Here is a 14,638-nt window from a genome sequence, read left to right on the forward strand (position 1 = left end):
GAGTTTTGGATAGCAGTGCGGCAGCTCAAGACTGCTTATCTATCTAGGTCCTTATATGCCCTTGGCATTACAGTATCCTAAAGCAAATCAGTCACCTCTCCTTCCCTCAGTTCCTTCAGGGCTGGTTTTGTTTATTTTTATTTTCTCCCTCTCTCCAAGCCCAAGGCAAATAAATACATAACCATCTTACTGAAGATATGGAGAGCGAGGTTGGGTTTACCAGGGTCAGCTCTGGTGTGGCTGTGACTGTTCAAATAATACAATTTATTATTGGTTCTGTGGTAGCACCTAGGGACCCCAGTCATATGCCAGGACCCCATTGTTCTCAGAGCGGTACAAATAACCAGTCTCCACACACACACCTCCATCATCACAGCATTGATGCAGCTCTAATGTTCACTAAAATAAAGGCTATTTTGGATCACAGGAAAGCTCACTGAACAGTTGTGTTCAGAGAAAAAATGTTGTCAGAATTCATTAAACCCAGTAACTGAAATATTTCAGAAAAGGTATTGGGTTTGATGAGCTTTTGACAACCTCTGGACAGCTGCCTGGTTTCCTACTGCTGGGAAGCCAGGAACACCAGAGTCCGTAGCTCTGAGCCAGCCTCATTCTACGGACTGACACAGGGTCAGGGACCCCACAGCTTTCAGGGCTTCCAGGTTCCCTACCCTGGAGCCAGGATCCTGACAGCTCTGGCTCTAGCTAGAGCTCTCAAGATCTAGACTCTCTGATGTGCAGCAGGGACCCTGAAAGTGCTGAGAAACTCAGCTCCCTGGCTCACAGAGCTTCTAAGCTCCACATTCATCCCAAACCCAGCTGGCTGGTTGGGCTCCCAGGCTCAATTTTGTTTCTAAGTGTAATTTAAACAAAATGTTTCAATTAATGTGAAACAAAATTTGTTCAGGTTTCAGAGGGATGGCCGTGTTAATCTGTATCAGTAAAAACAGTGAGGAGTCTTTGTGGCTTATAGCCCACGAAAGCTCATGCCCAAATAAATTTGTTAGACTCCTCGTTGTTTTTAAAATTTGTTCAGATTTTCCCTGTTGTGGGAAATTTTGAAATTTCTACTTTTTTGTTCCAAAATGGAATATTTTCCCCAATGTTTCCCATGGAATACATTCCATTTTTCAACCAGCTTTACACTTGGCAGCACTTTAAACATGGTTATGCATAACTGAGCTCCTTTTCACTATGACTGCCTCAGGACTTGCCCTAAAAACAAAATGCAAAACTTACCAACAGTCAAGTTAACTCACATCAAGAAAATAAAACACAGATGAAATTCAAATACCTCCCTTGTGATTGGCTAATATCTTTAACTGGAGCCCAATGCCATATTCAAAGGATTTGAATTCAGGATCAACGTAATTCATACTATTAATTTGCACTACAGGTACCTAATCTTCTGAAATGATCTTCCAAAGAATGCGGGCTTTGGGAATTATTGTACCACTGCTGAGTAAAGTAAAATAGCTTGTAATTTTCCATGCATGTACTTTGATTTCAAAATCTGACATAGCAGGTAAGCACAATTTGAAATAATTGTTGAAATTGTGCTTCTACTAAAGCATCTTTAATACAAATGAGGTATCATTAGCAGCCAGGCACTTATTTTGTTGCCATTGTTTAAGAATTAGCAATGATTGTTGTTGGCACATTTACTGAAGTAAAAATCCCTTGACATTGTTTTGGTTAATGCATTTAAAATGTTGTATTATCACTAAAATAATTAAAGCAAAAAAAAAAGGAAAAAACAAAAACAAAACAACAAAGCCAAGAGAACAAGTTACATACAAATACTATTCATTTAAGATACGGTACTGTCTCTGTACACTGTGCAGAACAGTGTCAATGCGAGGGAGGGTTGATGTACCAAAAGGTTTGTAGCCTCACTGAGACAAACACGACAACAGGACATGCACAAGGAGGCTCAGCTGTGTCAACAAAGAGCAGTATAAGGAGCCTTCACAAAAGAAGGGGGATTTGAGGATGACGAGATGGGAAGTAGGAAGGTGTTCCAAGCCAAGGGGATAGCATGAAAAAAGCCTCTAAGTGAAGCGTAGGAGGAGAGTAGAGACAACATGGAGGAGTGAAGACGACATCATATGAAAGGAAAGCAGAGATGTGGGCATGGGCAGAGTAGGCTTGAAAATGAGAAGGAGAAATGTGAGCAGGGAGGGGTGGGGAATCAGTGCAGAAATTGTTTGGGGTACCAGAAATGGAAGAAAGTGTTGTCAGCCATATTTTGGCTAATCATTCTTGCCTTTGTCCTTCTAGTCCTGGGCATCTCCTAAAGACAGGCCACTAATCATTCCAGAGCACGAGGTGGTATTGAGATGGTCACAAACAGGTACTAACCCATTGTCTCTTACAGCATAAGATTGGAACTTGGATCTCCAAATATAAAAAGTAGTTTTATAAAATACAATGGGCCACTCCCTTAGCTGACAGAGCTCCTTGGACTTAAATGAAGGTAAGATGATTTCATCATTCAATCCAGTATGTCACCTTGGGCGCTCAAACTAAATACCATAATAACCTGGGATGTGTGTATGCCCACTGGATGGAATCAGAACTGATTACATGTGTTTCATTGGAGCTATACTGTTAAAGATTCTCCTTTAGTTCAAGTTAGAGGGCAATTGCTTTTAAGTAATAGCATCTAAAGTCTCTCTTGATGGCATGAAGATATGAATAGTGCGGGCAAGGTACAGCATAAATACAATGCAGAGTTCTTGGGTGGCTATGGATTTGTTTCAGGATAAATTAAAGACCAAATTCTGCTCTCCAATCTATGCAAAAACCTCCCACCGAAGTCAAACAGAGCAGCAATTTGTTTTGTTATTTCCATTCATTTAAAAGAAAACAGTCATTCAAATTTGCTGCACATGTCCAGAAAAGCATACGAATTCTGGAGGCAAGCCTGGGCTCTTACACATGAAAGAACAAACGTAAAGCCTCCCTGGGAGAACATAGTGTCTCAGCATGGGATGCATCAGCTCTCCCTCTGCCTCTCTAGACAGGTAGACACTTTAGAAATTTAAAGGTTGATTATGGAGAAAACAAAGGTACGTAAATGACAGGTACCACACTTGCCCCCTAATGTTTGCCCTTTGTGCATGGGAAATCATAGCACCTTCAACATGCCATTCATCAACGAGCCCTCACCTTGCTTCACCAGTAGCATTCTCATTGCTGCTTGCAGTTCCTGAACATAGCATGTGCCCATGAGCTCTAGAAACATTAAATTACTTTTTGCCAGTCTAATTTCAAAACTCCTAGAAACTGCAGGAAGCCTGTGCCTTGAACCAGTTACTATCACAGTGTGTTCTGATAGCCTGGCACAGTGACCTATTAGCTGTGACCTACAGTGCCAGCTGAAGACCTAGAACTGATTTCTGGTCCTGATTCCTGCCTCCCAAGCCAGCTGAGGCTTATGGAGCCTGAGGCCAGGAGTGGTGTTTAGCCTGTGCAGCAGACTTCTTAGGATACAAAGTGACTCGTCATTCATCTGGCATCTCTTGAGTTGACTCAAGGGCTTTGCTGGCAGATGGAGATTTAATCTCTCATAAGAGGGCTAAACGTCTCCATATTGCAAGTTACTTCCTTTTCCTTTGGCACATTCCTCCCATCCACGTTACAAACGTTCCAGAGCATCAACCCGGTGGCCCCAATGCTACCAGCACACTTATTTCGGTCTATGATTTTATCAGATGATCTATGTTATAACATGGGATCAACTGTCAGTGTCAACGCTTTGTGGCATTTATTTGTTGTTTCTAAGCAATTTGTCAGCAAGCAACCTTACAAAATTCAAAGTATCAACAAAATAACAGAAAAAGGAATTCTGAATAACAGCTTTAGGAGATCAAATAAAAACAACTAGTGGACTGATGCTAAGGGAAAGCTGAGAGGGAACTGGCATCTATAAATGCTGGAGTAATAGGGAGAAAGGGAACTAAATGGGACAGAATTATATAATCACAAAAGCAAAATTCTACTGTAACGTCAACTATCTACACTACTTTGAATTAATCTGGAAGGTAATAAATCTGAATATATCTAGCTTGAGACAATACTATCCTCTTTAAATGAACTTTATATGGACCTTTGAATTGTCCTCAAAAATCATAGAGATTCCCCCTTTTGCATCTCCCTCTTTCTCTTAAATACATTCACTCATTTGGGTTTGAGCCAGTGTTATATTTTAGAAGGAAATTTAGTCTAGTGGATAGCACAAGGGGCCTAGGAGACTGAAGTCCTAGGTTTTGTAGTGAGTTCTGACACTGACTTGCCCTGACGCATTAGGCAAACCAATCAGAGTTTGATTTTTTTCCTACTTGCCACTTAAAATAGACAGATAAACCTCACTATGCAGGAGAGTTGCAAGACTTATTGGGCTAGTGTAAATCGGGGGTAATTCCACCAAATTCAGTGCAGTTAGCTTAGGGATAAACTGGAATAAGTGACAAGAGCATCAGGCCCAGAGTTTCTGAAGATGCTCACATGAAGAATGCTGTAGAAGCGGAAAGAATTATTGCTATGTAGGGTAGGAAAGGTTCTCTGTGTCCCTCAGGGAGCCTGACAGGTCCTGCAATTCCCTCTGCCCAAGAGCAGAATTGCAACACCTAACCTTCCAGGAAAATGTGCTGGGAAGGGCACAGACATGTTGCAACAGCTCTGCTTAAGAGATGACAGGGGTTGCTATCATAAGCGGCTGAGAGGAAGGATCGTTGCATGGTTAGAGTAGCAGCCTGGGACTTGTGGACCTTGGGTTTACTTCCCTACTCTGTACAAAATTCACTGTGACATCAGCTGAGTCAGTAGCATAGCTGGTGGGATTCAGCGGAAGCAGCTGCTTCTGCTCAGGCCGGCAGGTGAGGATGCGGCACCTGCCAGCCGCCCAGCCAGAGGAGCCGCAGGGCGGCAGGCCGGCTCAGAAGCCGCGCCTGCCAGCCTGCGCTGCCCACTGCGCAGCCGAAGGAGCCGTGGGGTGGCAGGCTGGCTTGGAAGCTCAGGAGGGAAGGTGAGCGGGAGGGGGTCTGGTCTGGGGGCATGGCCAGAGAGGGGGAACCAAGGGGGCGTGGTCAGAGGGGGAGTCAAGGCGGGGGGCGCCTTTTTATGTTTTGTGCTCTCCCTAAGCCAAAAACCTAGCTACACCACTGATTCCCCATCTGTAAAATCAGGAGAAGTGCACTTCTCTACTTCACAGATAAATACATTGCAAGATATTCAGACAGTATAGTAATGGGGAGTCCATTAGTACTTCAGATAGATGACAGACCCTCCCAACATTCCCTCACCATGGCTTTGTGCTCTGAATGCTTGCTGGCTTGGGGAAAATCTTGTTTACTTTAACCCAGCTTGCTTTGGTCCTATTAATCATACTGATCATTTGTATTCATGGATTTTGATGTCTGACTCTTAAGAAACGTTTTGACTTTGTACCCTTGTGATCCCATTATGCTGTCTCTCATTAAACTGCTCTCACTTTCACTTTTTATACACAGGCTCATTCCCCCCGCCCCACACATACACAGTACTGGGAGACTTTTAATTTGATATCTTGTTACTAAGTGAGTTTCCCCACCCCATTCTGTCTCTTTAGCTTTGACTTTCTGCACCTAATTGACATTCCAATTGGCCATGTTGAGAGATCCACTTTGCATATTCTGTGCTTCTTTATTCCAAGCAAGGAAAAGAGAATCCTGTCCCTATTCCTCTGGCCCAATAGGATGAATTCTAATGGATAACACTGAGTTCTTTTAAAGAATAAAGATGCACCCTCCGTACTGGACTCACTTACAGGACATCTATTTCACTATACATTGTTGTATGCCATCTGTGTGAACCAAAGAGATCATCATTTCAGTAGCATGCCTACCATCTGTCTAAACCAAACTTAACAGAAGAATACATTTTTTGTATAGTTTGGCTTATCTCCCACCCCTGTCATGCGTTTTTAATGTTTTTTAATTTCTGCTCCATCTATTGTTGAGATAGAAGATATGATACATGGAGGCCTGATTCTCCACTGCCTTGCAACTTGTATAATCTTTTGGCCTTGTGTAAAGGAAGCCCAAACATTATTAAGTCAGACTATTAATACTTTGCATTAAGTGATTACACCAAGCAGCAAAGACCCAAGACCAGTGAAACCATGTACTCTCCCATTCCAGCAAAAGATGACGAGTTCTGGCCCCTTTCCTTAACTGGAAACAAATCCTTTCCATGCACAGTGTTTACACCCTTCAATCCCTTGTAGATCTTACTGTATCTTTGCTAATCATCATTTGGTCAAGACTTGTTGCAGACATGGGACCAATTTGGATCAAACAGAACCTAGAGCCAAACCACCCCAAAATTAAAACCTTACTGAGGGCACTATAAAAAAAAAAAAATCTAAATCATCAGCCCATCTTTACTCAGAAATCGTTTCTTCTAACACCTTGATCATTTTTGTTGGTCTTCTCTGAGCTCCTTTCAGTTTGTCAATGATTTCAGGTATTTATCTCTTTGATCTGAACTGGTATATTTTACTACTGAATGAAGTATGTGTCCGACCCAGAATGCAGCATGTTCCATAGCTTATAGAATAGACTTTTGTATCTAAATCTCTCTATGGAAAAAATACAAAGAAAAAAAACTGATTAGCAATGGAGCCCTTATAGGCAGCAATAAGAATTCCACATAAAAATAAATGAAAATAATTTAGCCTAATTCGCTGCTAAACAATTAGACTTTGCTAAAGCAGGGGTAGAATTTACATAAAAATTAAACTAATCCATATGCAATATTGAGGCACTTTAGAATTACTAGTAATTCAATTGAAGTCTCTTAAATGGTTTATTATCAGCATGATTGTTGTGGATTTCTTGCATTGTCAGGAAAATAATCAGAATGGGCACCAGTTATATACACTCCCAAATCAATTAAACCATAAAACTTAACTTAATGAAGAGACATTTTCATATTTTTTGTATTATGTGAAGTCAGTTTATTTGCATGTTAATGTAACATGTGCAACTAATTTTGGAAATCAACTTGCATGGATAATTCCACACTAGCAAGCCAGTGTGGTATTGTTGTTTATTATTCTTGCAGCATTTACATGGGGCTACTTACTTGGCTTTATGACTTGACCAATAATCAGGTTCTATTCAGTGTAGGATCAAATTGTCTCCTTTCTTTATGGGTGCACTGCACCCTGGCTCAGCGGATCATCATCATTCCATGATGGGACAGAAGGTCAGAAGCCATGTATCCCTTGCTGCCATGATGCACAGCTCAATGGGGACTTCTCATTAAGCTCTGTACAGAGACTTTGATATCCTCATCTTTCCTATGACTTGGGAAACTAAAAAATAGGGAAGATACCACTCATTCACAGAGCTTTACTGAGCTATTGAGAGGATGTGGTCCTTTGAGAAGGAACAATAGATAATTTGATCAGTTTTACAAAAGATGATATATATGTAACCTGCTGGTGAGTGTGTATTACAGGTCCCCATCTGCGTTCGATCCAAAGAGGATGCGAGTCTATTGTGGTCCCCAGCTAGAAAGCCTGCCTCTTTAGCTCAAGTAGGGAAGATTCATGCTTTCTGTTCTGGAGTCCTCAGTATTAGGAGCCCTCTCTTCCCTGCCATACACTTTATTGATCTCTAGCCAGCAGACAAATGAATCCACCAATCCCCTAACTCTACAGCTATATGAACAGCACTTTCTATGTCAAGACATACATTTTAAATAAAAACTTTTTCTATTCCTCACATAGAATAGAATAGAAAAAAGAAAAGTTTAGAAATAGAAAAGTTTTGGGAAGACACTGCTTCTCCATCCTCCTAAAGAACGAGCGATGGAGTCAGCTGAATTTCTTCCTGAATACCTGGTCTTGCCCACCATATTGTAAAAGCAGCAAAGGAGGTATCTGGGGGTTTGAGCTTCTCGGCTTGGCTGCTCACTTGAGTAATTGGGGAAACGGGGGATGTTGCTGGAGTGATTAATGGTAGATTAGCCTCTATGCCATCATCTAAGACAGACTAAATGAGCTAGGTGCTGACTTTATCACCATGTCAAACCCACCAAATGTACTCAGGCACAATGTGATGTTGGATGGGATGGGATCTAAGTTACTGCAGAGAATTCTTTTCTGAGTGTTGGCTGGTGAGTCTTGCCCACATGCTCAGGGTTTAACTGATCGCCATATTTGGGGTCGGGAAGGAATTTTCCTCCAGGGCAGATTGGCAGAGGCCCTGGAGGTTTTTCGCCTTCCCCTGCAGCGTGGGGCATGGGTCACTTGCTGGTGGATTCTCTGCAGCTTGAGGTCTTCAGACCACAATTTGAAGACTTCAATAACTCAGGCATATAGGTTAGGGGTTTGTTACAGAACTGGATGGGTAGGGTTCTGTGGCCTGCTTTGTGCAGGGGGTCGGACTAGATGATCACATTGGTCCCTTCTGACCCTAGAATCTATGAATCTATGAATCTATAAAGAATAATGAAAGAGTTTAAAATAGTCTAAAAATCATGAGAAACTGATGCTGCATTTCCAAATGGACGTGATTTATTGGGTAGCAAACTTGAGATTTCATATCTTGATGGCACCTTTACAATAATCTCAGGACACTCAGAACAGACAATAGTTCATGTAAGGTTCGTTATTAAAATCCTAAACATTTCAAGTCCTGATACAGATATTTAATATGTTTTTTAAAAGTGAGTGTAAATGCTACGCCACTTTATTTTAAAGCAACCAGGAACGATTTTTAATTTTTTTTAAATGTGGAAAAGTGATTTTGTGAATGAAATACAGCCTTTCATACAAAATGGTCTCTTGGTCCCTAATCCCACTAATGTCACACACTGTGAGAGGTTCCAGTGAGGTCAATGGAACTATTCACAGTATATGCAGTTAAGTACATACATAAATCTTGTCAGGTTCAGAGCCATAATAAATTACTAAGCCTAGCATAATGGCGTCATCTTGCATCCCCTTTTGAATTCACTTTTGTACAAATGAACTCAGTGTAAAGGAAAGGTTTTGGTGTTATGGCACTGAAACCTAGAGTCCTCTGTTTATCAACAGGTACAGGCATGGGCAATGCAAGCGAGGAAGCTTGTATTGCTACAAGGACTTACTAAACCCAGACCAAAACCCAGTTTGAAGTTGCCACCTGTAGAAGTTCGGTGTGTGGTCAGGCCTCCATGCCTATTCAATCCCCCTGTCCACTGAGACTGTCACTTTCAGGTAATTGCAACAGCAACTTTCACAGCTGTTTACTAGACAGTGACTTGAGACCACTCTTTCATTTCACATTTGCCCCCAGCCAGCTTTCAGCTGCTATCATTCTAGCTAGCTGAATTTAAGCCAGTGACCTAGAGGTTACATTTCCATTACTACAGCTTTGCTAATGCTGCAAAATAAGTATCTGTGAAGATTCACTCAAACAAAAGTTGTGATGTCACTTTGGTGGCACTAATGATTTTTTTTTAACATGATGACCCCTTTTAAAAAGATGGATGTTTCTGTTACAGTGCATTAAATGGAAATTAGCTATAAGTTATAACTAAGCTTCCTACATAGTTAGGGCTAAAACCTTACACTGCTGAAGTTCAAATTCCCAGTGACTTCAACAGTATCAAGATTTGGCTCTTCTTCGGTTTCTATGGCTTCGTAAACTTTCCTACAGGTAATGGGAGCATGGGAAAGTGAGGGAGTGCTGATGAAGGTTGTTCTGTACTCTTACAGTTAACACTATATTTTAAACCAGTTCTATACTCAACATTTGAACCTGCAGATATGCATTATGCCCTTTGCACTGTCAGATGGATAATATTTGGATGGAATATGAAGAGGCAATCAAGTGGTTAAGCCTATAATCAGCAATAATCTTTCATTAAAACTCCATGACGTTTACTAATTTACAGGGACCATAAAACTAAATATTAGGACACTTCTGATCTCATTTGCATTGGGGTAAACCTTCTGAGATCAACGGAGTTACTCCAGTGAAGTCTTATCAGAATCAAGCTCTACATTTCATACGAGGGCAAATGAAATCAATGATTACAAAAGTCACCAATGAGATCCAATCCCTTCTAAAACCAGGCTGGAAATCTTCCTCTTCAGATTATTTAACTCCTAGGGCTTCTTCTTCAGCAGTTACAGCAGCGTGGGCATGACAAGAGGGAGCAACGCAAGCCTTTATTATAGATCTGGGGGTCAAAAATAACTTCCCAATCCCAGTGCTCACAATTTAAAATGTCAGAGTCTGCAGAAGTAAAACCTTAAATCCCACCTTCTTTTATGTAAGCCTGGAGTATTACATTGCCAATTCAACAGGGTCATCCCAAGTTCAGTTATTAGCAGATATTGCTGATTTTACTGTGCAGCAAGAAACAGTGATTATAGCTTACTTCAACAGAGGGCTTTAAAAAAAAAAAGATCCTAATATCAATTTAGTTAAAGTCGTTAGGAATTAATAGGATCCCCTGCACTGACGTTCAGTCTGTCAAAGCTCCTATATCCTGCTGTTTGTTAAGAAGGCAGCCCCTCAACAGCTGGAAATTCTAAAGCCCAGGGAAAGCACCATTGTTATCAAGTAACATATGGCTGGCCAATAAGCCTCTGTGGAATGCGGTCACTGCTATCAATAGCTTTGTAGGAAGTATCAGAGAAATAAAATATGATCTACCCATTAGTTTTGATTCCAGTAGCCTTAAATTAACATTCAGCTACTCACGGAGCTGCCACTTCAGTTTCTGAGAGGAAAAGTCCTCTTTCCAAAATCACCAGACAACTTGCATGTTAGGGGGAGCAGGTTTATAGCTGTGTAAGACACTTTCACGTCCCATATATATTGAAAAGAAAACTCTTAAGGCACAACAAATAGTGAAAGGACAGTTGAGGCCCCTCATCTAGACCCCGGATAAGTCATCTTGTAGGTTCCACTAACTCCTAGTTTAATAGGAAACCCCTATGCACGAGTGCCCATCTCTTCCCCTCCCCTAATTCCCACCACCACATTGCACAGGGCAGTTCTTGGCACATTCTTTGTGCCAGCCACTCAGTCAGACGAATGACCCAGCCTGCATTGCAGGGCGGTAGGAGAAAGTTTGGCAGTGGGAAGATCACTGGCCAAGTTTGTTCAGATTTGCCTTGCAAGAGAAGCTACAAGTCTCACAGTATTTCTTACCTGACCAGAATAGCAGAGTTTCCCACGAGCATTTCCAATACCTCAGGGCAAGCATATTTTGCTAATTCTGAGAGGAAACAAAATATGCAGAGGCTGAACTGTGACACATGTTGTAACTTTCATGGGTTCCATGATGGTATGGTGGTTGGGAACGGAAGCACTGACAGCTCAGAGGTGAGGGCCCTATTTTTGGCTCCTCTGGGTACTAGAAAGTAGGAACAGAGGGGTTGAGGATGGCTCCTTCACAAGCTTAGAAAAGCAGAAGAGCAGTTTGGGAGCAAATGTTCTCAATTGCTGCCCCTTGGTGTACCATTCTAATGATGAGAATATGGCATGATAATGATGAGGACTAATTTAATAGTTAAAGAATCTGTGGAGAGTTGATGGAACACAGATGGTAAGTACGTATGCAGGAGTGTTACTACTTATCCAGGCAACACCCAGCTACCAAAGAAGTTCAGTTGCCTGTGGTGCCAGTTAAGTAGTAAGTGAAACAACAAACAATAAATAAGAAATATTAAGTTATATATGGAACACAACAGGTTAATGGGGAGGTAATATGAATGCATCACAATACAAGTTATTCAGCTCTGTAAATATAAGCATGATGAACTTTTGCTGATCTGTGCAGCAGTCTGTGCTACAAACTGAAAAGTTTAATACTTATTTACTGTTTATGTTAATTACTTACACAGTGCCAGTCACCAGACTAGCTGTGTGCTAACTACAATATTACTATGCAGCAAGTATAAAATTATTCAAATAAGTTCTGTTCATGCTCTTCCAGCTAAGTAAGCTAAAAGCAGCAAAGAATCTTGCGGCACCTTATAGACTAACAGATGTTTTGGAGCATGAGCTTTCGTGGGTGAATACTCACTTCGTCAGATGCATGTAGTGGAAATTTCCAGGGGCAGGTATATATATGCAAGCAAGCTAGAGATAACGAGGTTAGTTCAATCAGGGAGGATGAGGCCCTGTTCTAGCAGTTGAGGTTTGAAAACCAAGGAAGGAGAAACTGGTTTTGTAGTTGGCAAGCCATTCACAGTCTTTTTTTAATCCTGAGCTGATGGTGTCAAATTTGCAGATGAACTGAAGCTCAGCAGTTTCTCTTCGAAGTCAGGTCCTGAAGTTTTTTTGCTGCAGGATGGCCACCTTAAGATCTGCTATAGTGTGGCCAGGGAGGTTGAAGTTTTCTCCTACAGGTTTTTGTATATTGCCATTCCTAATATCTGATTTGTGTCCATTTATCCTTTTCCGTAGAGACTGTCCAGTTTGGCCGCTGTACATAGCAGAGGGGCATTGCTGGCATATGATGACGTATATTACATTGGTGGACGTGCAGGTGAATGAACCGGTGATGGTGTGGCTGATCTGGTTAGGTCCTGTGATGGTGTTGCTGGTGTAGATATGTGGGCAGAGTTGGCATCGAGGCCTCATCCTCCCTGATTGAACTAACCTCGTTATCTCTAGCTTGCTTGCATATAAACACCTGCCCCTGGAAATTTCCACTACATGCATCCGACGAAGTGGGTATTCACCCACAAAAGCTCATGCTCCGAAACGTCTGTTAGTCTATAAGGTGCCACAGGATTCTTTGCTGCTTTTACAGATCCAGACTAACATGCCTACCCCTCTGATACTAAGTAAACTAATATGTCCTTTCTCACTTAGCTCCTATCTTTCTCATTTCTCATCCTCTTCACTCTCTGGCTTGTTAAGACTAATGAGGTTATTTTACCATTGCAGCACTAGGGAGGCTATTGCTAACTACGGATGTGTAACACACAGAGGATACAGGACATATTGTGAATTTAGGACCAGATTTTCAGCAGAATTCAGCACCCACAACTGTGACCAGATTTTCAAGAAAGCATAGCTCCTTTCAAGGCATCCAAGTTAGGGTTTTTTAAGAAACATTAGAGAGTTAGTTATTCTTTTAGTCTCCTGAAAATCTGGCCACTTATTTTAAGGTGGCATTTTTCAAAGTTGAGTTCAGCACAATGGGTGCTGAGGACTTTTGAGAATTTGGCCTTCTTTGCAATGCAATGAGAGCAGAGTTCTTCTGAAAGTATTCTCCAAACTGTGCGTGCTGAGGACTTGAAAATGTGAACCACAGAATCCCATCCCTTTAAGCAAGAGAATGGTAGCAAAGAAAAGATGAAAAATCTCCGGACAAACCCAGATTCCTATCTTTGCTGAATGTGCACAAAGCGATGGAGCACTTACATCTCAGAGATTTGAAGTCTGAATACTACAGGAGTGGTCAGGTCTAAGCAATGTCAGTTATCCAAAACGCCTAGAATGAAGATAGGGAAATGAAGAGTAGCATTGTGTCATGTTTGGATACAAAGTAAAAAATACTGAGATACAGCATGTTCAAACCCAGATCATGATCTACATCTTTGTTTAAAATGTGCAACCCTGCTACTCCGGTAGCACACTCTGTGCTCTCTGTTTAGTAATAGTAAGGGTCAGATAGCCAGAAAATTGTGACTGCAACAATTTTTAAACAAACTATGGTAACAAGTTTTGTGATTCCCATGGTCCCCTTTTTTCCAGCCAGATCTCTAGGCTGAGAATGAGAGAATACATCAAGAGATGAGTTTTTCTTCCAAACCTGTTATTATAGGCAGGGCTGGTAGCACCATCTACTGATAAGGCTGCCATACTCATCTCAAATAAGACCTGTTTTCAGTTGCTTATAACTTTGCCAAACTGTAACTGGGCTGAAATTTTCCATGCCAAGCTGGATTCTTTGGGAACATTTCATCCAGAATTATTCAGCCATTTGAGAATGGGGCTGGGGGGTAAATGCATTGTTGTGCCCATTTTAAAAATTCTGGTGACTTTTTCATAGGCTCTAGTGCTGCCAAGCTCTGCAGCAAGGACATAAAATTTGGAAGGATGTAGCCTATGGGTCAGGGAAGTGCCTTTTTCCAACCCCATAAAAGTCTGCCCATACTTGTTCAAGTTATGAGAAGCTGAAAAATTGCAGTTTTCACATGCTCAGAAGAGACTTCTTAGATTTTTAGATTCACTGAAGATTCCATCCACATTGGGCATGCTCCAGACAGAGCTGAGCAAGACTTCCCCTGCAGTTGCAGCTCTGGGCAGCTGCAGGCCATGCCAAGTCTAGGTCCAGGCATCTGAATTGAGAGCAGGGAGACTCCCTCTCTCTTGTGTTCTCAATGACCCCCCAGCTGGACCCAGGCAATGTGGACAAGGGAGCTGTCCAATTCACATCCAGCAGGGACAAGGGCTGGACTTTTTTTCCTGAGTGTCTAATCTGCAGCTCTGGAAATCTGATTTGCAGAAGAAGTGCTGAGCACTCACAGCTGCCACTGAAGTCAATGAGAGCTGTACTTTGAACATATTAATGCGATGTGCTCCAAAATATCTGGTCCTAGGTGTCTCAAATTGGACACCCAAAATTAGTGGAG

At 41.6% G+C, this 14,638-nt stretch overlaps 1 protein-coding gene and 1 long non-coding RNA gene across 4 annotated transcripts in view; one reads left to right on the plus strand and one right to left on the minus strand.

Moving 5' to 3' along the window:
* The window catches only part of LOC127055702 (uncharacterized), a 102,312-nt gene extending 91,050 nt beyond the window's left edge, over positions 1-11,262 (minus strand). Inside the window, exon 1 of the long non-coding RNA XR_007775576.1 lies at positions 11,199-11,262. This is a non-coding gene — a long non-coding RNA (uncharacterized LOC127055702). The remainder of the gene's footprint in view (positions 1-11,198) is intronic.
* LOC127055578 (uncharacterized) overlaps positions 1-14,638 on the plus strand; it is a 433,156-nt gene that overhangs the window by 4,048 nt on the left and 414,470 nt on the right. Inside the window, exon 2 of one of the 3 annotated variants that reach the window (XR_007775514.1) lies at positions 12,778-12,815. The exons of the other annotated variants lie outside the window; for them this stretch is intronic. The gene's annotated coding sequence lies outside the window, so the exon portion shown is untranslated. Of the gene's footprint in view, positions 1-12,777; positions 12,816-14,638 lie in introns of those variants that run through there. 3 annotated transcript variants of the gene reach the window in all.

The sequence above is a fragment of the Gopherus flavomarginatus genome, chromosome 7 (assembly GCF_025201925.1).
Source record: "Gopherus flavomarginatus isolate rGopFla2 chromosome 7, rGopFla2.mat.asm, whole genome shotgun sequence".
In the NCBI taxonomy this organism is placed as follows: Eukaryota; Metazoa; Chordata; order Testudines; family Testudinidae; genus Gopherus; species Gopherus flavomarginatus.